A 26,162-nucleotide genomic window follows, 5' to 3' on the forward strand; every position below is an offset into this window, starting at 1 on the left:
AACCGTCCAATCAACGCTCTCTACCTATTTGCTATCTCAACCAAATACTAGGGTGGCTCACACCAACCAACCAACCAGAAGTCAGTACACACCCGCTGCCTGACCAATGCCAATGTGGCTTTTTCTGACGGCAGTATTACTCCTTCTACTGATCCTCCCTTTACAAAATATTACGGCAATATTTTTCTGAGTTTTCTTTAATCAAAATTTGGTTAGTAACAACACAAAACAATGCAGCCTTGTCTGCTCCACTAAATACAGTCTTCACTTTTCAAAGAGATTTTCTTACACTGCAAGCTATAATAACGACCAGTGTTATCTCACTTCTCTAACAAGCTCTGGGAGGAACTGTTACACATCTAGGGATAGGGCAAAAATTTCACAACAGGACTTTTTGGTGTGAAAATAGGTATTGCTACTCTCCTGGGGATAAGGCTAAAGTTTTGGAAGTGGACCCGTTGCTATTTCAAACACTCTGCTTACATACAAAATTTCCCTAATATAATACCTACAGCCATCTTTTGCTTTACAACAGACAAAGTACTTTGACTGTATGTTTTTTTTACCACCCTTTTCTTCTGCCTACTTCAGGCTAAATACCATTTCCGGAATTCCTCAGGTATCTCCCTAACTGCACTTCTAGACAACATATAACATGACACTAATCTTTCGTGTTCAGAATATATAATCAATAATCAATAATCATTACCAAACTAATCAATAATTCAACCGTCCTCAGGTACCAAAAAAACTGATCCAGCGCAACACCAATTATTGATCAGGGATCAATACTCAATAACATCATAGTATAATGGCCCATACACATTCACCCAATTCAATTCAAATATGTATTAAGATTTGGAACGCATATGAGGTCCCCTTAAAAGAGCATTCAAATTGTTACAAAAAGAAATTAAACATAACAAAACGCATTCCTCGTTTGGAGTTAACAACAAACAGAATAAAGTGGCAAGGCATATCCTAAGAAATAGGAAGATGTATGAGAAGCAATAGGTAGTAGCTAGTTCAGGTACTTGATAAAATCCAGAATTCCTCCTCAGCAAAACGATCAGCTTTGGCAGTAAGAAAAGGGATTATAAAGCATGGCCTATTATGTGCTAATAACAATTCAATAGCAGCAGTAAATTGTGTAAAACGCAATCCAGAATCACAATTTGGGTGAGTTTTTACCTTGACAGCAAAACAAAAGCGAGAATTTAACATTGCATCTCACTCTTGTGCAAACAGGAGCAAAAAACAATTAACAATTAAAATATATACATAAACTCCTTAAAATAATTTTAAACATTTTATACACACTGCTTCATTTTTAGGACAAAGTAAAAAATCGCGGGCTGAATCTACATTCTTAACACAATATAGTACGAACATTGGCCGAAGCCATCGCTGGTGACTCGTCACCAATGTTGGACACGCAAATAAGACATGATCCAAGGTTTGAGAACTTAGATTTTTGCAAAGGTTGAAAATTTTTCCATATCCCAAATTTGGGGACCACTTTACTGTTAGACTTTTTAAAGGTAGAAGATTCATGCGACAAAGTGTAAATAAGTGTTGGGCAACATGTTGTAAATTCCAATATACATATTTTTGTAACGTTTTTGGTGTATTTGTCCTGACTACTAGCATTAGTCTCTTTCTGGAATTGCAGAATTCAATATCTCTATCAAAACTAGTCTTACCGATAGAGATTTTTTTTAAAGATTTAAATTCTCATGGAAGGATAGTATTCACTAATTCTCCTTTATCAGAAAAGCTTTTTAATTCAAATAAAAAATCATGATAGAAGGAGTAATTACTTGCCTGAACCCCACATTCACCCAGAATCTCTGATGCGCTGGGGTCAATTTATATGTCCATTTAATTCTTTCCTTTTCATAGATTTAAATGAGACATCATAAATAACTTTTACATCACCTTTACTTCCACTTGGTTGATTGACCAATTGAACAGTTGATGGCAATGATAATTACTAACTTACCAACCATTTCCTTTAGTCAATTAAATGATCACAGCCTCTCGGTAAGGTTAATAATGAATGTATCTCAAATATTAAGGATTATGCTCAACTGCATTTGGTCAAAAAATACCAAAACAGAATCTCACGAATGGAGAAATGACATATGTTATGTTATGTTAGTTAGACTAACTACAAATCTATTGGTCTGTAAAAAAAACACCCCCTCGGCTTAGGAGATGGTGAGGGTTCCCCGAAATAGAATCAGGGAACAAAGGGTAAAAGGGAAGGAACAGGACAGGTCAGGAACAGCTAGGCTTCACTGCAAACCGACGGACAGCGACGCATTTCCCCTCTTTCTCTCCTGCCAGCCTAAGCTTAAACCACACCCCTAAAGGCACCCCTATTATATCCTAAAGCAGAAATTACATATGCAAACTTAAATGAACACAAACTCATCCAAACAAGCAATGACTTTATGCAATGAAGAAGTGGATAGAGTGAGAGACAAAAGTGTCAGCAAACATTATAAGTGAAACATAATACACCTAATTGAAGGGATAGATGAAGAGACAATAGTTTCAACTAAATAATCCATATCAATCTATAATAGACAGAGTGGATAGGTAAAGAGACAAACGTTTCAGAGGTAAAATACATCTATAAGTAAAATTCTGAGTATGAGTTAGACTAAATACAAACCTATCGATCTGTAGAAAAACCACCCCCTCGGCCTAGGAGATGTTGGGTGTTCCCCAAAATAACATCAGAGAACATAGGGTAAAAGGACAGGAACAGGACAGTTCAGAAACAGCTAGGCCTCTCTGCAAACGGATGGACGCATCTCCCCTCTTTCTCTCCTGCCAGCCTGAGCTTAAAACCACACCCCTAAAGGCACTGCAATGATAACATAAAACTAGCATGTCTGTCCCACAACTGTCGCAAACTTTCATAAAACGCTCAAGGGGATTAGTGGTCTTGGGAGGTGGCATTATCACACTACTGTGACCTCACTTCTAATTCAACTCATTTATTATTTTACATTTGTTCCAAGGGTTTGGGTCTTATCTATTTCTCACTTTATTACATGTAATACAATTTAAAACATTCTCTATTCATAAATTAACATCATCTGCAGAATGAATCTCCGGTCCCACAACTGGGCTTTTCACTTGACATTCGTTCGACATTCTGGCCTTCAACTTTCTCATGTCATCTGCTGTGGTGCACAGCGCGTCTGTCTTGCTTCTGACAGTCCGGTTTCAATCCTCGCATAACCCCCTGCCACTTTAGCCAACTTTAGGAAGATGGCGTTTCATCCAGCACACTAAAGTAAATGAGAATGAACATCCATTACTTATTATGATATTGAAACCTTCACTGTTTACCATCCACCTTACACTACTCCCCATTGATGTTACCTAGCTTAAGCTTTGTGCAAAAGCAGCATTATTTATTATTCCGAAGCAGGATGCAACATGCAAAGTACTGATTCACATGCAGCCTAGTCATGCAATATGTTTTGATTTTTTCTAAGCACAAATGTTATAACATATTTTAAGTCTTATATATATTATTTCATGTTAGTTCAAACATGCGCAAAGCAATTTTCCCTGTGTTTACGTTGTGTGTATGTTCATTTTCTATACCTACCTACTGGTAGTATGTATCATTGGGGGTACAAATTCTAGCAGTTTTCTTTTTTGTGAGACACTGCTCCATCAATCCCCCCTCTGATGGCTTTCAGGAGCCATCATTAAAGACCTACCATACTGAGTGCCATCTACAATTATTTTAAAACTCAGTATTCTTCTCTCTTTTTATGGCACCCTCATCTAAATCTTTCACCATATCGTAATATTCTCATTTCATATCTTCTAATTCTATCTCTTCTGGTTTCCTCTTTCTGGCTCTACGTTGATTCTTTGATTCTGTTACTTTTTCTCTTCCATTCTTACACTTACAACACTTATATGTTGTAATTATTACTAAAACTACTGTAGCTACTGAAACTATTGGCATTATTATTTTTCCAAATAAACTTCTTCTAAAGGTAGAAAACCTTTACATATAGAGTAGAAACTCTTATCAAGCCTCTCCCAAACACCGTCAGTCTCCAGGTGGGTCAAGTCTTCATGTACTTTTGTAATTAGGGATCTTTATATATCCCTGAATTCCTTTACTATTATCAGGAATATATGTGAAGCAATGGTGGACTATCAACATACCACACACTCCACCCTCCTTTGCTAATAGGATATCAAGGGCAAGTCGATTTTACAAAACCATCGATCTGATCGCAACCATTTCAGTTTCAATCATCAAGAATCCACCAGCAGTGTCTGTTGATAAACAATCAACCACTGAGGACTATTTTTGAATTCTGTGTGAATTCAGGACGACTCCAACTGAGGGTATCAGTGCAGCAAAAATATCACCTACTATTTCTGAGAAACTTGCTCTTTTGTTAAGTGTTAGTCCTTGCTTTACTTTATTCAGTTTGTGATTGCTTCGGTCTATGTGGTAGACTTTCGGAAAGATAATAGCAAAATAACAACTACCATACCAATGTCTAGGCAAACTATAATAGGCTTTCTTACCACACACAATAGACTCCTGGAAAAACAGGATCAGTTCCACCCTTCAATTCACAACCTCCAGTAATTTGGAAAATATGCTCACATTCACTAGAAACAATTAAACAATTGTTATAGTTAGTTTTCGTTCCAAGCAAAGAAATGTTCCACTTGTGTGATCAGTCCACGGCCATTGCAGCGTATGTCTCGCCTTTCTCATAATGTCCTTCTCTAAAAGCCCATGGTGGTTCCCGTACCTTCTGTTCAGTAGGTTTCTTTTAGAAATTCTATTGTGTATCTTCTACCATTTCTAATAAAAACTTTTGCTCAACCCGCAAACTACAAGTCAGGTTTTTTTTTTATAAGCATACTCTATATCTAACATTTTAGTAATATGGAAGAATTTTCCCATTGTAGTGTAGTTCCTATATACCCAATAGGCTCTGCGCATTGGAATAATATAAACAGTAGTGTAGACATAGGACTGAGGTCATCTAGGTCTCTACTGACTATATTAGACCTAATTAGTTTTGCCAGCTAGCTCAGAGGTCACTAGAAACTTTCTCGAATGTTCAGGAAAGAGTTAACTCTCCTGATTTAGACAAGAAGGGATTAGTTTCGGACAACCGCATAAACATGACAACTTTGCTCCCTCAGAATAAAGAGTATATCTCTAGAGTCATGTGAAAACAATAGACAGTTATTTCACTCAGTCAATCGTGCATACTTAGTTTCACCAGAGTGCAGAGAAATAGAAAGACGGACGTCTTCAATAAAAAGGTGTTATTTATTGAGCAGTCTTCTTTCTCATGCAAGAGAAATGAGTTGCCACAATTGCAATACTTATAATGAAGTAAAGTGCGTACAGTAACAGTAGTATTATGAAATAATACTGCAAAAGCATTGATATGGTTTCTTAGCCATATGATACTTTAAAACGGATAAAATATATACATACATAAAAACATTGACTAACGTACTCAACTGGTGCTTCTAAGATACGCCTACCCCGGTGTACCTGACCTAAGCCTAATACTTGGGAAGGAGTAAGTAAGCTGCAGCTTTAAGTTAAGTTGGTTTTTGCCAAGGAATCTGAATCAAGTTTAGTTAGCTCCGTACCTTGGTAATAGAATGTAGGAGGTCTTGTATCTCTCTCTCAGGACTCGATCTCCCAGCAACCCGCAAGGGTGACTGGAAACACCGGAGCTGGATTTTCTCGGCTGGAGAAAAAGACAGCGTCTCTCTCAGTGCGTCAAATGGGAGGGTCGGCTTCCTTCGGCTCTCGCATCAGCTGGGCGTCGGGCAAGTAGATAGCCGATCTGCTCCAAACCACCGCGTGTTTGCTTAAGGCAACATTGGTATATTTATACCTGAAAGGTGCCGGGTTTGACGTAAGGTTGGACATAAGACGTCACTAATAACTAACAGTTCTTTATGGACTCCAGGAGTTCTTGTGCAAATCAAAACTAAAGCAGGGGGATTTCCCGGGCTGCTTGAGGCTTGGTTTGTTTAAAGAACGCTTTGTACTTTCTAGGAGTCTATGGGAGTAGCCTTGCCGTATTTGGACCGCATTGGCTATTACTAAATATGGATATGATTCTTATGCCTTTATAAGAATATTATTTGTTATAACCACATGAGGGCATAAATCGGGAATATCGAATTAGGGTCCTAGATAGAATCACAACACCCACTGCACGTATTAATGTCCATCATTACTAAGTACTAAGCAATACTAAACATATAACGATGCATGTGTGTTTTCCAACCCACCCCAAAATACATAAATTGCATTTGAAATGGTGTATGGCATATACACCAAAAATGAGTATTGGTACTGTACGTTTTTCAAGCAGTGGTATCATTCAGTTAAATGCATATATATATTAGCTGAATGAATTGCGAGACCATTTCATCACATATTTATACAATACTGTACATGTGCTAGAGGCTGAGGTACAATATTGTCTCTAGAGTTTCTAAAAATAGAAGCTCTGTTCTCTAAGAATAGTTCTACTTTAAGCAGAGTACCATGTGCCAGAAAAAGGTAAATATTTTGGAAATGGAAAAAATAATTTTGCTTTCAGGGAAAAAATAATTCCAAATGTTTTCAGTAGTATTGTTTATCAAAACTGAAGGCCGAATTCAGAGCTCAGGGAACTCTGTGTGCTCTTTTTTTTTTTAAAGTTATTCTCGTTGTTAGGAGAGAACATCATATCAGACAGGCTTGCGAAAAATTGGTCTACAACATCAGGTGAAAGTTCGACCAAGTTCGAAAATGCTGAAATTGTGCATATGTGAGAATGATTGCTATCATCGATGTTTGGATCAGCAATGCTCACAGAAGGTTGTACCTGTTTGGTGCTGCTTTCCTCTCGTACTTCACCGCCACCTACTCGTAATGGTGAAGTCTCAACGAATGCCGTCATCAGAATAGGTAGCCGCTGGGGACAACACGTTGCATGAGTCGTTACTGGACCTGGCAAAATATCAATATCCATTGGTACTGCTGATGGTAGTGTAAGACAGACGTCCAACACGCATTCTTCTCCGCATAGCAGACATCGAAGCACAGGTAAGATGCAATCTTGCCAGATTGGTCTGAGTGAATGAAACCAAGTTGTATTCAGATCTCTTAGCCGGGCTAATCCGAGGACTCTAGTGATTTGATCTCTGTAGCGTATTGCTAGGATCGTTTCTTCCATCGCAGCTGGAGTTTTGTCTGTGGCTTGGCTTGCCATATAGGAGCAGAAGGATCAAAAATAAAATTCCTGCTACGAGTCCCAAAAGAAGAGGCAGGCCGCCGAAAAAGGAATGGACAAAATACGGGAAAATGCCCAGAACTATTTCATAGGGTTCTAACATTCCCGAAAAAATTGTCTTAAATGCATATGCGATGCCACTGGTATCAGACATATTTAAGATTTGACCTAACATTTCTACGAAATGCACGGGCAATTTGTTGATAATAGGGAATGTATCTCTGCAGCTGTCCTTGCAACTTGCAGATCATACGTCTCTTTGGACGAGGTTAAAGGCACAGTTGTCTGTAAAAGAATAGACTTCATTCTGCTTAAAGTATCAATTCGAATAGAAGAGATATTCAAAGAAGACCATATTGCCGCCTCCATGTCTGGATTGCTGTTTGGATACAATACTTGCATACAGCAAGTGACCATGAAAGTAACGCTCACGAGATAGGCTTTTCCTGGCACCATGCCACAACAGCTGTGGTCGCTTATTAGAACATAACTGCCATTGGAAAGCTGTCTGAAAAATGGCTCTATCTGTGTTGCAGGAGTGTCATGCAGGTGACATGAAAGGTTATTTGATGAACTTTCACAGGCTCCATGCAAGTTAATACCTTGACACAGAAGTGTACCGCTTAGTGATTTTTTACAATTGTTACCACTAAAGAATACCTCCTTTTTCCCATCACTATAACATTTGTGTGTATAAGGTAAATTCCATGTTGACTTGATGTATCCTTTACCCAACCTTTCATACAGGCCTGCTGGTATATACTTTTGGCAATACTTAAACTTGAAAGTTGTTATTGAAATTGTAATTGTTCCGTGTATTATCCATTCAATGACAGGTCTCTCTGACATTGTCAATGGTAATCTCTCAAGTTTTTCAATGCTCAAAATCGTATGGTCTGCTCCTTTTTGTGCCAAACTGATTTGTTTATCAGTAAGGTTAAAGATAGAGAATAATGACGTTATGTTGATTAGACGCCATGGCACGTAGCCTGAACGCAGATTTTGTAACATCCAGCCAAGTTGTACAATAGAACGCAATTGGGACTGACCATGTTGTAACATTAGCAAGACCTGCTCTATTATATCAATAGCAGATGATACAATGCTGTCCAGTGAATATATTCTGGAGGACAGAGTCGTTAACCCATTGTCCACTACAGAAAGTGATTTTTCCAAATTTAAACGATCAATTTCTAGTAATTTTTTCAGCTGTTTCAATTTGTGTCACTTTCCAAGCTTCGTTGTAAGCAGCGTATATACCGGCGTATATGAAACGTTTTTGGCGCTGTTTGCGTGGTCCCAGTATGAAATCACGCAAGTCAGCACCGTCTTTAAGTAAAGTCAAGTGTTGCTTAATTTCAGCCAGTGTGGATTTCTGTAGCCATTCGAGGCATAGTTTCCCTACACTGTATGTTGTAACTATCCCTGGATGTTGTCTCTGGGAGTATCTTGGATCTGGCCTGTTTTGTTTGAACCCCTGTGTTTTGTTCAGGAATCTATCTTGACAGTTATTAGTGTCTGTGGGCCAGATCAACAATTTTTTCCAATCAGGATTTGTTCTGTTTTGGTGTAACATATGGGATTCGTCTATCTCCACATCTGTAGTGCTATTACTATCAGGTATGGGCTTTGGAATAGACGGTTTGTTTAAGTCTTTTATCTTGGCTACACCAAGACAGGTTGTTTGCTGAATTGTGTCATTCAGGAATATTATCTGTTCTGGGATCATGCAGGCTCTAAATAATGCTTCTAGACCTTGTACCTGCCAGTCTTTTGAACCCCAGATGGTTTTTGTTTCAATGTTGTTTTTCCAAAATTCAAAACCAAATGTAGACATTTTGCCATAAACTTTTTCAGAATAAATTAATTTAGTATTCGTCAACATTGTTTTCATTCCTGTCTTATTTAACATTTTAAAATAAAACATTTCTGGATCACTGTTGTTAAACCCTGAGAAGTATGGGAATTTCTCATAAATTTTTTTTAGAGCTGCCTTTTGGCGGAGTTGCACAATGTTCCCATTGGTTATAATTAAAAACATTTCTAGGCTGAGCAGATTTATGCAAATAGTGATGACCATAGTGGTTAAAACAGTACATTTCTTCATAGTTCGATGAACCCTGTAAGTAATCATGTTTTGTGAATTTAGCTGACATTACTAAATCTGACATCATATTATTAATATTTTTCAAAGTCCCAATTATCAGAGAAAGTACTTGGTGTCACAAAGTCACTTAAGGAAACCTTAAACTGGTGTGCATAATTCAAGAGCTCAATCGGGCCATAGATTCCATAATCTGTTTTGTCCCATGCTACCCCACCGGGTATTGGATTGGCTGTGATGTTCACTGATGACAGTTCTCTTTTCTCGATGTGAGAGGATCTGTGAGGGTTTAGGACCAAGTTGATGTTCTGACTTGCTGTGTCCATTTTACTATATTTTCCATCAATAAATCTACCCAAACATAAAACCATGATGAGCCAAAGCAGGAGAAAAGTACACCTAACACAATCCAAACGTCAATCCATGGTGAAATCAGATATGTTTCTTTTAGTTGGTGAAAAAGTTCGGTTACTTTGTCTTCGAAAGTTTTTGTTGCTGGCGTTTCTTCATGCTCGCTTGGATCTTCAGAAAAGTCATCGAAATTGATGAAGTTGCCAGATGCAGTTCTGTCAATTGTTGGAATTGCTGCCGGATTTTCATTAGTCTTTGCATTTTTCTTTGTTTCATTAGCATAGTCTGAGGCTACATTGTTGTAGACTGGTGTTTCTTGACGAACTGTTGCAATTTGGGTTTCAAGAGGCACAAGTTCCATGGCTTTGTTGCATAGTCCTTTTTTATTTACTGCAGGTTTATCAAAAGTGATTAGTCTCTCAGTTTGAACCTCTTGGATTGTAGCAATATTTGGTCTTCTGCTATTTCTTCTGAGTCCACTGGGCCTACTACTTGTTATTGGCCACATGATTTTGGTTTTACCAGGTCGATGGATACAGCTCTGTTCTCCTTTTTACCAGCAAGGGGCGGTAGTACTACTGATCTTGTTCCGCTGACAGCTAAGACAGGTACTGCTTTTCTTTAAGAAGGCCCAAATTCCTTCTTGACCGTGATCTTTTCTCTGACCAGATCCCCAATCTTTGGAATCCAGACAGGTCTTGCTGGGACAGGTGGTTTTTCTTCAGTGACTGTTGGCTTTAACTTTATGTTACTTAGACTTCTTCTTGTTTCATTTAAGCCCTGTAAAACAGCCAAACGGTCTTTGATATCAAAGGCTTTTTCTTCTACCACTGAAGTGTGACAATCTAAGTCCTGTATGTGCATTCTAGTGCCGAAAAATAGTTTGTAGGGAGTGAGACCTTTTAGAGAATTTCTTGGCAGATTATTAAGACTACGTTGGACACTTCTTAGATGTTTGACCCACCCATCACCCAAACCTAATACCCTCGCCGTTATAGATTGCTTTATGTCACTGTTTTTTCTTTCCACTACCGCATTTCCCTCAGGATGGAAGGGAGAAGAGTACCGCAATGCAATGCCCATGCTGGCCATGGCCTCATTGTAAGCCCGAGAGCTAAACGCAGGACCCTGGTCAGAATGTCGCATGCCAATTGCGTATGTGCCGATAAAGACTCGCAAATCTTTTATAACAGTTCTGGCGTCAGCCGAGGGCTGGGGGTCTACATTTTAAGTGAATCTAGTCTTAATATTTATGGGAACGCATTTCTCCGACTGGATTTCTGCGTATAGATAGCCTGAGGCTTTCTAATAAAAGAGTCCTGGCAGTACTCTGGTCCGGTTCACAACTGCGATCTCTGTTGCAGTCTGGACAATCCTTTGCAAATTTGTAAATTTGCAGGCTCATACCCGGCCACAGGTATTCTGATTGTAATTCTTTTAGAGATTTCACGATCTCTTGGTGCCTTAGACCCAATCCCATGTGTGCTTCTTGAATCAAGTAAGACCTCCTGTTCGTGTTTGGAATTACTCTGTCCCCCACTCCAGGGATTTGAGCAAAAGGAACGGAGTGTGCATCAATTATGTATGTATTATTGAGTGGATCGTCGAGAGGTAATGCTGCATAGTCGCCTTTTAGTGAGGCTTTTACCGCCAGCATGGTTTCTCTGTCTATGTGTTTTTGAGAACGCTTTTTTGTGGCTACGGAAGCCGGTTGTGGCACCTGTGTCATCTTTGTAATCGTGTTTGATCCATGTCTGCATGTCATTATTGTAAGACTTGACGCAGAACTGTGAATCGCACACTATTAGTGTCAGGAATTTACGATCAGCATTTTCAAGCGCCATCTTTAAAGATCCTATTTCAGCTCGCTGAGCTGTACAGTTTCCTAGTGATTCAGTTTTGGTGATTATCGGTCTGATTTTTACCAAAGCGCCAGCGACCTTTAACAATCGCGCACGCTGCATTGTAGGATTTTTTATCCACATCGTAGTGTTGTGCAAATCTGTCCATGTAGATTACACATGCGTACTGTTCGAGAGGCAGAATTTCGATTGGCAAGGATATTCTTCTTCATATTCTAGATCTTCTAGTTTTTTCATTTTCGGGTCAAAATAGTGCTTCACGTCTTCTGCAGCAAGAGAATTTTCCCATTTTATCCATTTTGGATCTAATGCCACAGCATTCAGATTGCGTGGGCTTGTTAATGCCTCAAGGGCTGAGTCTGCTGTTAAAACAGATATCCTCCTGCCTTGGGCTAGGGCTCTTTCTTTTGCTACAACAGTTTGAACCGCTATTAGAATCTTTTCAGCAGAACTAAAGTTCATTTCAGCTTGTGTGTACAAGTGAGATTTGTAAGCTATTGGTACCATTTCTCCCTCATTAGAGGTCAGGTACGTGAATCCGCATCTTCCTGGGATGACTCGGATTACAAGGTTGCGTACGTTTTGAGTGTTTGCAGTTTTGTTTTAGTTAACATGTCTGTTTGTAATGATCTTAAAATTTCTGTGTGTTTCTGAGTCCAATCGATTTGTTTGAAATCAGGTTTTATTAATTCATAGAGAGGTTTAACCCTCTCCGCATAATTTAGAATGTATGTTCTTCCGAAATTCAGGAAACCTAGTATTGATTGTAAGTTCTTCAGCGTTTTTGGTGCTTGGAGCACAGCGCACTTCTCTAAGAAGTTATCTGCTAGGCTTTTGCCTTCACTTGATAATTCATATCCTAAAAACAAGACAGTTAGATGGGCAATTTGTGACTTTTTAAAGTTGAATTTGTACCCTTCAGCTGCGAACCCAAGTATTATGGTGTTCACTCTTTTTAAGTGAGTCTCCAGGTATTCATCTGTGAGATAGATGTCATCGACATAAGATAATGCCTCATCATCATATATTTGTAGTAACTCTGGTACCCTTGCTGAGAATAATCCTGGGCTATTCTTGAATCCCTGTGGGAGTCGACAGAATTGTTTTTTTGACCCCATTATTGAGAAAGCGGTCAAATACCTGCTTTCAGGTGCAATGTTTTGACAAAAGAATCCATTAGAGATATCTAATGTCGTTTTATATTTTTTGCGCAAGATATTATTCATTAGTGCTGCACTGTGTGAGTTTTGTACTGCAAATGTCTTGCAGCAGGAGTTTAGGTGTCTGTAGTCCAAAACTAGACGATATGAATCGTCTGGCTTGGAGACAGGAAACAAAGGATTGTTCATTTGTGAGGTGCATGTTTCAATCACCCCTTGATATTCAAGTTGATCTAAGATCTCCCTGACTTGCTTTTTAGCTTCTTGTTTAACTGGGTACTGCCTTTGTGCAGTAGGTTTATTTTTTAACTGGATTTTGTGGGGAGGAGAATCCTCATCTATCCTACATGATTTTTATAATGCAGGGGCTTGGGCCACTGCCCATTTTCTTGCAAACGTATATTTTTAATGAATTGGAATATGATTTGAGAAGGCAGGCATAATCATTTCTTCACCATGAGGGCACTCCCTGACAAACTCTGGTGGCCAGTCTTTCTCAGCTAACAGTAAGTCATAGCCTTCCGAAAGTTTATCCCAAAAGACACCCTTTACTTTCCTAGTTTTATCCCCCTCTATACGCAATGCTATTTTGTATAATTTATGAGGTTTGCTAACTCTGGTGTCTGCAGTTTCCACTTGAATGTATTCATTCGTGTCCACTGTCTCCAGAAGATTCATCAGGATCTTGCGAGCTATGGTAACTTCTGCTGCGCTGTCTAGCATTGTCTGGGCCGACTCTCCGTTTTTCAGTTGTGTCCTCAGTATCCTCGGCATGTTTTATTTTAATACTGGCTACCTTCTTTCTTGGTAATTGTAATTTTTTACTTTGATGAGCAGGTTCCTTGTCTTTGGACTTGACGTGCTCTTCTTTGTGTTCTGACCGTCCTCTTCTTTCCGATTTCTGTGAGGAATTCTTGAAAAGATCTAGAGGGACGTGTATCAATAACTTGATATCTATCAGGTTTTCTCAATTTATCCCTATCTCTAAGGTTGTATCTTTCCTCAGAGGGCTCCCTCTGGGGAGACTTGCCTCCTCAGTCTGGAGATCTATCTCTCCATTGAGGAGACCTTCCTCTGGACTGGAATCTTTTTTCTCTGGGAGTGGATTGTTTATTACCACCCAAACTCTTTTTTTGAGTGTTTAGATTATTTTTAATAAAGGTTTTTTCAGGATTTTCAGTTAGTTGGGGTTTTATTGGTTTCCCACCCAAACTATCTCTTCCTAGTTCTTCATAGGATTTTTCTATGATTCTGGCAAGTTCAAAAGGTCGTTCTGCTATATCTGTTTCTTTCAATTTCTGGAGGTATGTTATATCGTCCATTGCCAATTGAACTAATTCTCTATATGCCTTTGTTAATTCTTTTAGTTTAACTAAGAGTTCTTCGCTTGACATTTTTTTTATGTCGGGATCTGGTGTGTAGCTAGCTAGTGCCGGCCATGTGGCTCCTGGTCTACCTAGTGGACCGAGCATGGTGATGTGATTTTGATGTTTTAGGGCGCCATTAAACCAGAGCACGTGCTCTTGGTAACTTAGTGGGATTTCAACGTCCTCGAAAGGAGCGTATTCATCCGGAGGTTCCTCTATTTTGTAATAGTGGAATTCGTGTGTCACAGCGTGTGCTGCTGGAAAATGTATCCATGAATAGAATACCTCTGTCTGCCGATATTCATGTGCCTCTACCACGAATATGACTGTACCACCTTGTGATGATACTCCATTTTCTATACGTTTTTTAGTTATAGTTTTTCTTACATTTACCGGAATGATTATAGCATTCGGGTCATTTTCTTGGAGACTTGTGTCATCCGGTAGGAGTTGAGCTGCTAATTTAGCTTCCTCCCTTTCGTCTTCACTTTCCGTCATTTTTACTAACAGAAAGCTTTTTGTTGCTGATCAAGTTTCAAGGAAACAAAGATTAGGTGCACAATATTTTGGAACACTGTATCCTTCAACGTTGACTAAACCAAAAACTAATACATAGGAATCTCTTCCTACTAAGTTCCGGCGGATATTAACCTTTTACCCACTCCAGACGTCTTTTGGAGTTTTTACGGGAAAAAGGGTCTGCGTGAAAAAGCACAAATGAGTTACTCTAATGTCTTGCGTTAGATTATCGCCTTACCAAACATTGGGCGCCATGTAGTGTAGTTCCTATATTCCCAATAGGCTCTGCGCATTGGAATAATATAAACAGTAGTGTAGACGTAGGTCTGAGGTCATCTAGGTCTCTACTGACTATATTAGACTTAATTAGTTTTGCCAGCTAGCTCAGAGGTCACTAGAAACTTTCTCAAATGTTCAGGAAAGAGTTAACTCTCCTGATTTAGACAAGAAGGGATTAGTTTCTGACAACAGAATAAACATGACAACTTTGCTCCCTCAGAATAAAGAGTATATCTCTAGAGTCGTGTGAAAACAATAGACAGTTATTTCACTCAGTCAATCGTGCATACTTAGTTTCACCAGAGTGCAGAGAAATAGAAATGGGCGTTTTCAATAAAAAGGTGTCATTTATTGAGCAGTCTTCTTGCTCATGCAAGAGAAACGAGTTGCCACAATTGCAATACTTATCATGAAGTAAAGTGCATACAGTAAAAGTAGTATTATGAAATAATACTGTAAAAGCATTGATATGGTTTCTTAGCCATATGATACTTTAAACGGATAAAATATATACATACATAAAAACATTGACTAACGTACTCAACTGGTGCTTCTAAGATACGCCTACCCCGGTACACCTGATCTAAGCCTAATACTTGGGAAGGAGTAAGTAAGTTGCAGTTTTAAGTTAAGTTGGTTTTTGCCAAGGAATCTGAATCAAGAATTCTCTCAAGGGTTTAGTCAGCTCCTACCTTGGTAATAGAACGTAGGAGGTCTTGTATCTCTCTCTCAGGACTCGATCTCCCAGCAACCCGCAAGGGTGACTGGAAACACCGGAGCTGGATTTTCTCGGCTGGAGAAAAAGACAGCGTCTCTCTCAGTGCGTCAAATGGGAGGGTCGGCTTCCTTCGGCTCTCGCATCAGCTGGGCGTCGGGCAAGTAGATAGCCGCTCTGCTCCAAACCACCGTGTGTTTGCTTAAGGCAACTTTGGTATATTTATACCTGAAAGGTGCCGGGTTTGACGTAAGGTTGGACATAAGACGTCACTAAGAACTAATAGTTCTTTCTGGACTCCAGGAGTTCCTGTGCAAATCAAAAGAAAAGCAGGGGGATTTCCCAGGCTGCTGGAGGCTTGGTTTGTTTAAAGAACGCGTTGTACTTTCTAGGAGTCTATGGGAGTAGCCTTGCCATATTTGGACCACATTGGCTATTACTAAATATGGATATGATTCTTATGCCTTTATAAGGATATTATTTGTTATAACCACATAAGGGCATAAATCGGGAATATTGAATTAGGGTCCTAGATAGACATAAGCCCCCTCGCAGCCATCGCACGCCAACACAACCTCAACAGCATCTCTTACGCTGACGGCACCCAGCTGATCCTCTCCCTCACCAACGACCCAGCCACCGCCAGAACCAACCTACACGAAGGGATGAAAGACGTAGCCGAGTGGATGATGAACAGCCGCCTGAAACTGAACTCAGACAAGACGGAAGTCCTCATCCTTGGATCATCACCCTCTGCCTGGGACGACTCCTGGTGTCCCCCTGCCCTGGGTAGCGCACCCAAACCAACGGACCACGCACGCAACCTGGGCTTCATCCTGGAATCCTCCCTCTCGATGACCAGACAAGTCAACGCCGTCTCATCATCATGCTTCAACATCCTACGCATGCTCCAAAACATCTTCCGATGGATCCCCACCGAAACCAGGAAGACGGTCACCCAGGCACTCGTCACCAGCTGACTGGACTACGGAAACACCCTCTACACCGGAACCACAGCCAAACTACAGAAAAGACTCCAACGCATCCAGAACGCCTCCGCACGACGCATCCTGGACATCACCCGACACAGCCACATCTCCGGACACCTGAGAGACCTGCACTGGCTCCCCGTCAGCAAGAGAATCACGTTCTGACTCTTCACCCACGCACACAAGGCCCTCCACGACCTGGGCCCCAGGTACCTCATCAACCGCCTGACCTTCTACACCCCCACCCGCTAGCTACGATCAACCAGCCATGCCCTCGCCGCCGTTCCACACATTTGAAGAGCCACCATGGGAGGAAGATCCTTCTCCTACCTGGCAGCCAAGACTTGGAACTCCCTCCCCATCCACCTCCGTCTGACCCAAGACCACCTCTCCTTCAGGAAGCAACTCAAGACCTGGCTGTTCGAGCAGTAGCAGACCCCCCCTCCCCCAAGCGACCTGAGACCCTCCGGGGGAGTAGCGCGCTATATACATTTCTTGATTGATTGATTGAATCACAACACCATATACCATGCATTCTTTCTACTTAAACCTTTAATAACAGGAATTTCTGAAGATACTAAATCTATATTGGAAAAGTGGCAATCTAGCTTCCCTGTCACGTAAAAAAGGCTTGTTAGTATACTGCGAGACACACCATATGTTAAAGAAAGGTGGTGATAGGTCACCCCTTCTGAGACAGACGAAGGTAATTGCATGCACACGTAACAATCCCTCACATTCATTGTATTAATGTACTTATAAAGTAATTTAGTAAAGACATTTAACAAGAAATCATTAATTGATTTATCATGATGGAGAACGCTTCCATCAAATGGTACTACATTAGTTTTTGATGTTTCATTTGTGACATCACTCATTCTTTCACTTGTTACTTCATTAGTATTGTTTACTTTAACAGTTACCATTAGAATAGGTGCAAAGACAGTTATAATAACCACATAAAAATTAATAGAAAGACACTACATTTGATTTTGCTGTCACTGTGAATGTTTGTTTTCACCGAAATACCAATAAACTTGATTATGAAAAAAAAGAAAGACACAATATAAGCAAGCTTTAATACACCTACGTTTTAGACTAGATTTTTCGAACTTTAGTAAATTCTGCATTAGCCATTTTGTACTTTATCTATATATTTAATCTATATATAAAAAAATGTAAATGTTCGTTTGAACGAAATCGCAAATCTCCGAAAGTTCTTCACCAATTGCTTTAAAATGTTCACACAACGTTGGATTAGAATACGCGCGTGTTTTTATATACACAATGTTGGATTCCAATACGCGTGTGTCGAATACGCGTGTGTTTTTAATCGAAAGCCCGAACAGACACATAAAAATGTCAATGTTTGTTTGTTCAAAATCCTAAATCTCTGAAAGTTATTCATAGATTGCTTTGAAATTTTGACACAACGTTGGATTCCATTAAGCGCGTGTTTATAATATATACACAACATTGGATTTGAATACGCGTGTGTCCAATACGCGCATGTTTTTAATCAAAAGGCCGAACAGACACTATTGATTTGGTTGCTGCGCAACAACTACAAGGTATTCATAGAGACAATAGTCTACAGATATTAGGATGGAGAGTTGGTGTCAGGATGGCAGACCGGGTGGGTGGGTGGAGGGAGGGTGGAGGAGTTGGTTCACTTTGCAACATTAAGAAAGGATGCATAGAGACAATAGTCTATATAAATTAGGTTGGACAGTTGGTGTCAGGATGGCAGACCTGGAAGTGGGTGGAGGGAGGGGGGAGGAGTTGGTTCACTTTGCTACCTTAAGAAAGGATGCGTAGAGACAATAGTCTACATATATTAGGATGGACAGTTGGTGTGAGGATGGCAGACCGGGAAGTGGGTAGAGGGAGGCGGGAGGGGTTGGTTCACTTTGCAACATTAGCGTGTGTTTATACATACACAATGTTGGATTTGAATACACGCATGTACAATACGTGCATGTTTTTAATCGAAAGGCCTAACAGACCCGATCGATTTGCTTGATGCGCAACAACTACAAGGGACACATAGAGACAATAGTCACAAAAATATATTGTATACCCACAAGCATTGCAAAATTAAACATATCAGAAACGCTTTCTTTCTCTTCCATTCAACCAGACTGAGCCAAAGCAACGCGTGGCCGGGTACAGCAAGTAATAAATAAAGTAATAAAGCCTTTTTGAACATGAAGTATGAAAGTGTGCATTGATATTTATGTAGCATAAACATAGATAGAAAGCAACAGAGCACTGTGCATTACTCAGGGGAATGAGACGTGATTGTGTATATGAGGTAGGGATCCCACAAATACAATTCATATACTACATTTTTGAATGCACAGGGAAATTATGTAATTTGCTGAAAATTTGATAATTTGGTGTCAAGCAATGAGGCGGGATATGAACCTGGGTCCTCAGTGATGCCATCAATGATGTTACTGACCAAGTCATGAGTGATGTAATAAGTGAAGTCATAAGCAGGCTGTGAGTTTTAGTTAGCTCAGCTACCTATATCTGCTAAGTTTCTCTTATTTTGTACGAGTGAAACCTGAGCCTAACTATAATGTCCCTGTAACCTTTGTTTTTTTCTATGAATTTCAAATTGTTTTGCATTCCATTTCCAAATTAGAAGATTTCTGTAGTCTTTTTTTCAGTGAATTTCAAAGATTTCAAAGATTTTTTAAATGCTAATCATTAACTATAACGTTCCTCTAACCTTGGGTTTTGTCAGCGAATTTCTATGTTTTTTAACTAGTACTCATGTTTGCAGTGTGGTGGAGAAAGGGGACAGTCCTGTGTCCAGCTCTCAGCAATTCTACTGTCTGGGATTTAATGAAATGAAGGTATAAGAAGAGGTGCCTGGTCCCAAAGGACCCTCTGCATCCAAGGGGACTTCATAACCCAACAAGTAGTCAGTCCACCAGAAGGCACGTTTTTAGAATAATGGAAAAAAGAGGGTCATGGCCTCTGACAAACTCTCAGCAATTCTGCTGTGTGGGAGTTACTGGACATAACAGGAGGGGTAGTTGGCCACAAAGGACAATTAGCAGCCAACCAAACTTCATACTCCAGCCTGCAGTGCTCCAGGAGGTGCCTTTAAATATTGGTGGAGAAAGGGGGCGTGGCCTCCTAAGAACACTCAGCAATCCCACAGTGTGGGACTTACTGAAGGCAACATGAGAGGTAGTTGACCCAACCAGCAGTGCACCGGGGGTCTCATTTGCAGAGTGGTGTAGAGAAAGGGCGTGGCCTCAGAATTCCGCTCAGCAATCTTGCTGTTTGGGACTTACTGGAGATAAGAGGAGGGATTGCTGGCTCCAAAGAACCCTCTGCAACCAAGAGTATTTCCTCCCTGAACCAGTAGTGTGCCATGAGGCGCATTGCAGAGTGGTGAAGAAAGGGGGCATGGCCTCTGAAGACATCTCAGCAATCCTGCTGTGTGGGACATACTGGAGATAATTGCAGGGCTGTTGACCCCCAAAGACCCTCTGCAACCAAAGGGACTTCATCCTCCAACCAGCATTGTGCCAGGAAGTGCATTTGTAGAGTGGTGGAGAAAGAGGGCGGGCCTCTGGCAACTTGCTGTTCCCACAACTTTTTAAAGTATTTATTACGGAGAGGGGCTGTGGCTCACTTTTGGTGTGTCAATTATGTTCCCGAGGACAACATCCCCAGGGGCCAGGTATTTTTAGAAGGGGGAGGAAGGTTGTGCTGCACCCGTCTCCGAGTCAATTGTGGTCCCAGAGACCCCAACTCCAGAGCCCAGCCTCTTCTTTAAATTTCTAAATTATTTTTTTTAAATGACAGGGGCCATGTGACCCCCTTCCTCTGCCCAAATGTGGCCCCAGGGACCCCAACCCTCTGGGATATCCCTTGATGATTTTTTTAGACATGGGATGGCACACAGCCCCCTTCCCTGGCCAATTTTGGCCCCGGGGACCCTATTTCCTTTTAAACAAATATATAGGAAAGGGGGGCATGTGGATTTCCCCCGCATATATACTATATTTAACCCCAAGGATCTGGTGGTCTCTGAGGCTGGAGGGGGGACCCTCACGTGCACCCACACATTATTAAAACATTTGCTGTGAGGAGATCACATTCCACTGGGCGTAGGGTTTGCCACGAGGGCAACCCCTGCATAAATTATGAAAAATGCCCTTGGAAGGTGGTGGTTCCTGGGGCTTTAGGTATCCTAGGAGAGGGGCCCTGTGTTCCCCCTTCCTACATATTTGGACTTGCACCTGGGACCTGGCCCACCCGGTGGCCAATTCGAAACAAAGCATGGGAGACAGCGCATCATTTAAAAAAATATTCTGTGGGAGTCACAGATCTTTCTCGACTCCTGGCGAAACTCTAAAAAAATGCTTTTTAGGCCATGCAGTGTCCCTGTGGAACCCCCCACCTCAAAATGCCTAGGGGTTCAGGGTGTGTCTATTCTGCCCCTTTTCTTTTTTTTTGCCTATGACTCAGAACTTATCCAGCAACAGAGGAGACAAGGGGCAACCCTGCAGAGTATCTTTATGAATACCAAAGCTCCTGGTCAATGACCCATTAAGCAAAATTCTGGCTCCCCAATTTTCATATTGCCTCTGGAGCATGAAAATAAAGCAAGGTTTGTAACCCAGTACTGGGGAGCCAGGTTGGCCTATCTCCTAGCCTAAATACTCATACAAACCGTAAAATTTGCATTCAGTGGGGAGAGTGGCTGATTTCCTGGAATCCTTTGCAGGTTTTAAAATTGATACAATTGTGGCATCCTTCTATGACTTAGGAATCTGCGCATTCCCCTAATATACTGAATGAAACAGTGTCTCCCACAGTGATACAATCGAATAATAATAAACAAATCCACATTTGTAAAGCGCACAATCGCCCGGAATGGTCTCTAGGGGCTGGGGGCCGTCGGGAAGATTAAGCAAGCTATTGTCCAGAGTCACATGGTGCTGGGCTAATCTGCCACCGGTGCCGGGGATCGAACCGTGATCCCCAGATTCCAGAGTCAGTCGCCCTAGACGCGGCACCACACTTCTTCCACCTACTACTTTGAAAGCTTATAAAGCTCTGAGGGGTTGGCATCAGGCCCAGCTACATTTCTCTTCTCAATGCCTGACATCTGCTCCCTAATTTCCTCCTGAGTAATATGTGCCTCCAAATACTCTTTACCCTCCACCGTTAGCCCAGAGGGTTTAATGCCGCCCACCCACTCTCTAAGTCTGTCCGGATCTGGAAATAACTTTACTGTGTACAATTCAGGGAATAAGAAACTAGGCATCCCTTCATATCCTCAACTTTATTTGTAACATCTCCCTGGGGATGAACAACCAGTGGTTTTTGTGGATCTCTCAAACCTCACCTTCCATGCCAGTAGTGCACCAGCTCGCACTCCCCAAACTCAAACGTTCTCATTGTAGGATGGTAGGGTCCTTCTGCATGTGTACCCCCACTTTTTGCTCGATGTAAAGCTGGTTTTTGACTAGTCTGACTGGGATCGTGCTAATCAGGACCTCAGTCTATCTGCTTTCTACCTAAACTGTTATGTTATGTTATGTACTTAGGTACATGCCAGATTGGATAATGGGGTACCCATGTACCCAGGGCATAGGTACCCCCAGAGGCCTCCAATGGAACTACAGGCATGTCATGGCAGCCTCTGTAAGTTGGTGCACCACTTACTTAAGATATAGGTTTACTATATCTAAGGGTCACTACACTTAAAACCTACAAGTCACCCCTAAAGCAGGCCTTAACAATCCTGAAGGCAGGGTGCTTGGTTCTAAGTGAGAGGGTGCTACTGCATGAGCAGGATACCCCTGAAGCCTACAGAGTCCATTCTCCCAGGTTTTTAGTGCAACATTTACAACATATAGAGTGGCATTATGCGATGACCAATTCTAAAACGGCTGAAAGAAACCCTATTGCAGAGTTCTTCAATCTGTGGGGCGCTCCCCCCTGCGGGGGCGCGACACCATCCCGGGGGGGGGGGGGCGCACTCCACTCCAATCTAATCTTTGTTCCCTGCGTCCATCACAAGACTTCTTAGAGTTTACTCCCATATGGTTGGAGGAGGGAGGGAGGGGAAATCAACCCGTTCTTTTGTCTTGATAACTCTCCCAGGAGGAGGTTAATTTGTAGCTGACATGCTTGAGCTACAGTGGGATGCAAGGAGACTCCTCTGCTAAAACCGAAAGACAACATACAAACAGACACGCTTTCAGTTTTAGCAGAGGAGACACCTTGACTCCCACTTCAGCTGAAGCATTTCAGCTCTTTGAATTAACCCCCTCCTGGGAGAGTTAACTCTTCCCAGAAAGGAGACAAAGTTTCCATAGAAGTTTTAAAGCATGGGCAAAGCTGGCTCTGGGCCAGGGTCCCAGCCTTTCAAAGGAGGTTGGGGGGGGTTGAAAGAGCCAGCTCTGTTCTGCAGAGTCTTGCCCTCATTACCTTTAATAATTTTTAAACACAATGTTGTAAATAGCGTTTTACTATCATTAATTTTTAATGTGTAAGAGTCTATTACAGACAGTTTGCAGACAAAAAGTGTTTATTCGTCATGCAACATCCACAAAAAAAGTTTATTTTAGCTCAATACAGGACCTCACATATGAGAAATGGGAGGGTGTGACAGAGAATATTTGCAGTAATATTAGTGAACTGCTGTTGTGTTACATACTAAAAACACACATCCCTATCCCTGAATATTACATGTACACACAATTAGTATTTTACCAAAGAAGGCATGATAGAGCTGAGGCTGGTTCATAAAATCAAAGCTGGTCCGAACAGGGGCCCCCAAAATACATTTGGCCCAGAGCCCCCAAAATCCCTAAAATGTCCCTGAAAGTCCCTGAAATTAAACTGACAGGCGTGCAAAATGCCAGCCATCCATGTGTTGTTTAAACAGCCTGCAAATTGGTAAATATGGTTATAAATAAGAAGTATGTATTCATTTGTAATGTGATCTTTATTTCCTTTTATTATCAGTCATGGATCATTCAGGCAGCTCTAGAAAACACAAGTTCTTTATATTTATACTTGCTGTTCAAAGTATGCTCTGACAAGTGCTGAAAATATAGCTTTAGGGGACTGCTTATTTTTATACCATCTGTGACATCAAAATAATCAGCTGGTAACCCTAATCATAAGACTGGAAGTTTGTTGAGCGATCAGCACATTATTTATTTCCTCCACCCTGATCCCTGGTTACTGTCATAATAGCATTAGTTTAACACATTTGAAACGCTACGCTGCCATCAATAACATGCTGAGTTACTTCAAGTGTCTGGTAATGCACCCTGCATTCAGACCACTCACTCCTCATTCTCGCCCTTCACTTTCACCTTCACCCAGCACTCACACTGATCCCGATGCACTCACACCATTCACCCACTTACCCTCCACTCACAGTGATCATTCTGCACTCACAGAGATCACAATGCGCTCACACTGATCACCATGCACTCACACCATTCACCCACTTACCCTCCACTCACAGTGATCACTCTGCACTCACAGTGATCATTCTGCACTCACAGCAATCACTCTGCACTCACAGCGATCACAATGTGCTCACACTGATGACCATGCACGCACACCATTCACCGGCTCACCCTGCAATCACACTGATCACCATGCACTCACACCATTCACTCACTTACCCTCCACTCACAGTGATCACTCTGCACGCACAATGCACTAGCGCTGTTCACTCTGTACCTCACCCTGCAGTCACACGAGCACACTACTCAACCTGCACTCATGACACTTCACTCACCTGTCCCCCTCACAGCTTCATCTGCAATCTCACTCCAATAGGCCCACCACTAACCATACATTCATTTGTCCCACTCTGCACTAACATGCGCACCCAAATTCATATGGTCACCTCACTCCCCCCTGTACGCAAGTATGGACATGTTGCGCCCCATTAAGGTTTTCGTCCTAAATTACAAAAGGAGACATCTAAATGCACTGCAATCCAGCCTTCCAGGGGACCCTTGATAGAGACAGCTCTGTTTTTGCACTGATGGACTGGAATAATTCCTAAGCAGAATCTTGCAAATACAGTTTTGTTTAATTTCTTTTTAATGTAATTGATGTGAGGGAGTCTAATACTATTTGCAGAGAAATGTATTTGTTTCATGCAACAACCATAAAAAAGTTAACCATAAAAAAGTTAGATCCAAGCAGGTCTTTATATATGAGAAATTGGAGGATATCACAGATATTATTCACTGTAAAATTAGTGGGCTGCTGCTTTGTTACAACAGTGGAAACACATCACTATCTCTGAATATTAGATGTAAACGCTGTTAGAATTTTGTCTACAGTGCCTGTGCACCGTTAGTAGCCTGACTAAATAGGGTATGGTAGAGCTGAAAGTAAATCATTTAAACTCAAATCCCTAACATGTCCCTGCCATCACAAAGTCTTTCAGACAACATTACTCTGAAGTAAACTAGACAACATCATTTATTATTAGTTCTATTTTTTTTAAACATAAGCCTGACGAACTGCTTTAGGCAAGCAACTTATCGTATCACTAAGGAATTTTCAATTAGTTGTTTGTTCAGCCCCTTCTCTGTGGGCTTTCAACTGCCTTCGGATACATAACTGGTTGGTGGGCAATTATCCCATTATAATGCTGCCTAAACCGTTTGTTAATTATTTCTAGAGAAGATTTGTTTCTCGTGTACCAGCTCTGAGCTACGTAGTGCTTGAAAATTTTTACAACACTGTCTCCCTTACAGTTCCTGTCTTGACTAAAAATGTCTGCAGAATATTCAGCTTTGGGAGAAACTGATATCAAAACTCTCTTGCCTTTCAGCTCGTCCTATTTGCGTGAGATTGGATTCTCAGCACTTGCGGTATTAAAGACTAAATACCGTTCAAGACTGGATGTGGAGCACAACCTGAGGATGGCAGTAGCAAAAATCCATCCACAGATTGACCGTCTCTGAAAAATGGGCACACCTATCACATTTATGTCGGTGGTGTTATTATCAATCCATGTCATATGTAAAACAAAGCATCTTAGTAAAAACAATTTGTGCACATTTTATCTTGGAAAGTGGTGTTTTGAACTGTGTAATACGCCTCTGTCATTTCACTACACCCACTCACAAACCTGCAGTTTACTAAACACTCTTATTGTATTGAACATTATTTGCTGGATAAGCCCGGAATGTGCGCATGGCAGTCGATTCCAGAAATTTCTGTCAGGTGGTGGGGGGCCCAACATCTAAAAAATTCAGCTGGGGGGCTCAACCTATAAAAGTTTAAAGACCTCTGCCCTATTGTGTTTGGTGTCAAACATTGTGGAATCATACTCCCACAACAGTAACCGGTGAGTGAGGTATGATTCCACTTCTCATAAGTGAGCTACGTTAGATCCCTGGTATTCCCAGTACTAGCCTTCTAGTCCCGTGCAGCACAAAATGGTTGCTGCCGACCAGAGACACATTTCTGCCCTCCTGCTG

This window comes from Lissotriton helveticus, chromosome 3_2 (assembly GCF_964261635.1).
Source record: "Lissotriton helveticus chromosome 3_2, aLisHel1.1, whole genome shotgun sequence".
In the NCBI taxonomy this organism is placed as follows: Eukaryota; Metazoa; Chordata; class Amphibia; order Caudata; family Salamandridae; genus Lissotriton; species Lissotriton helveticus.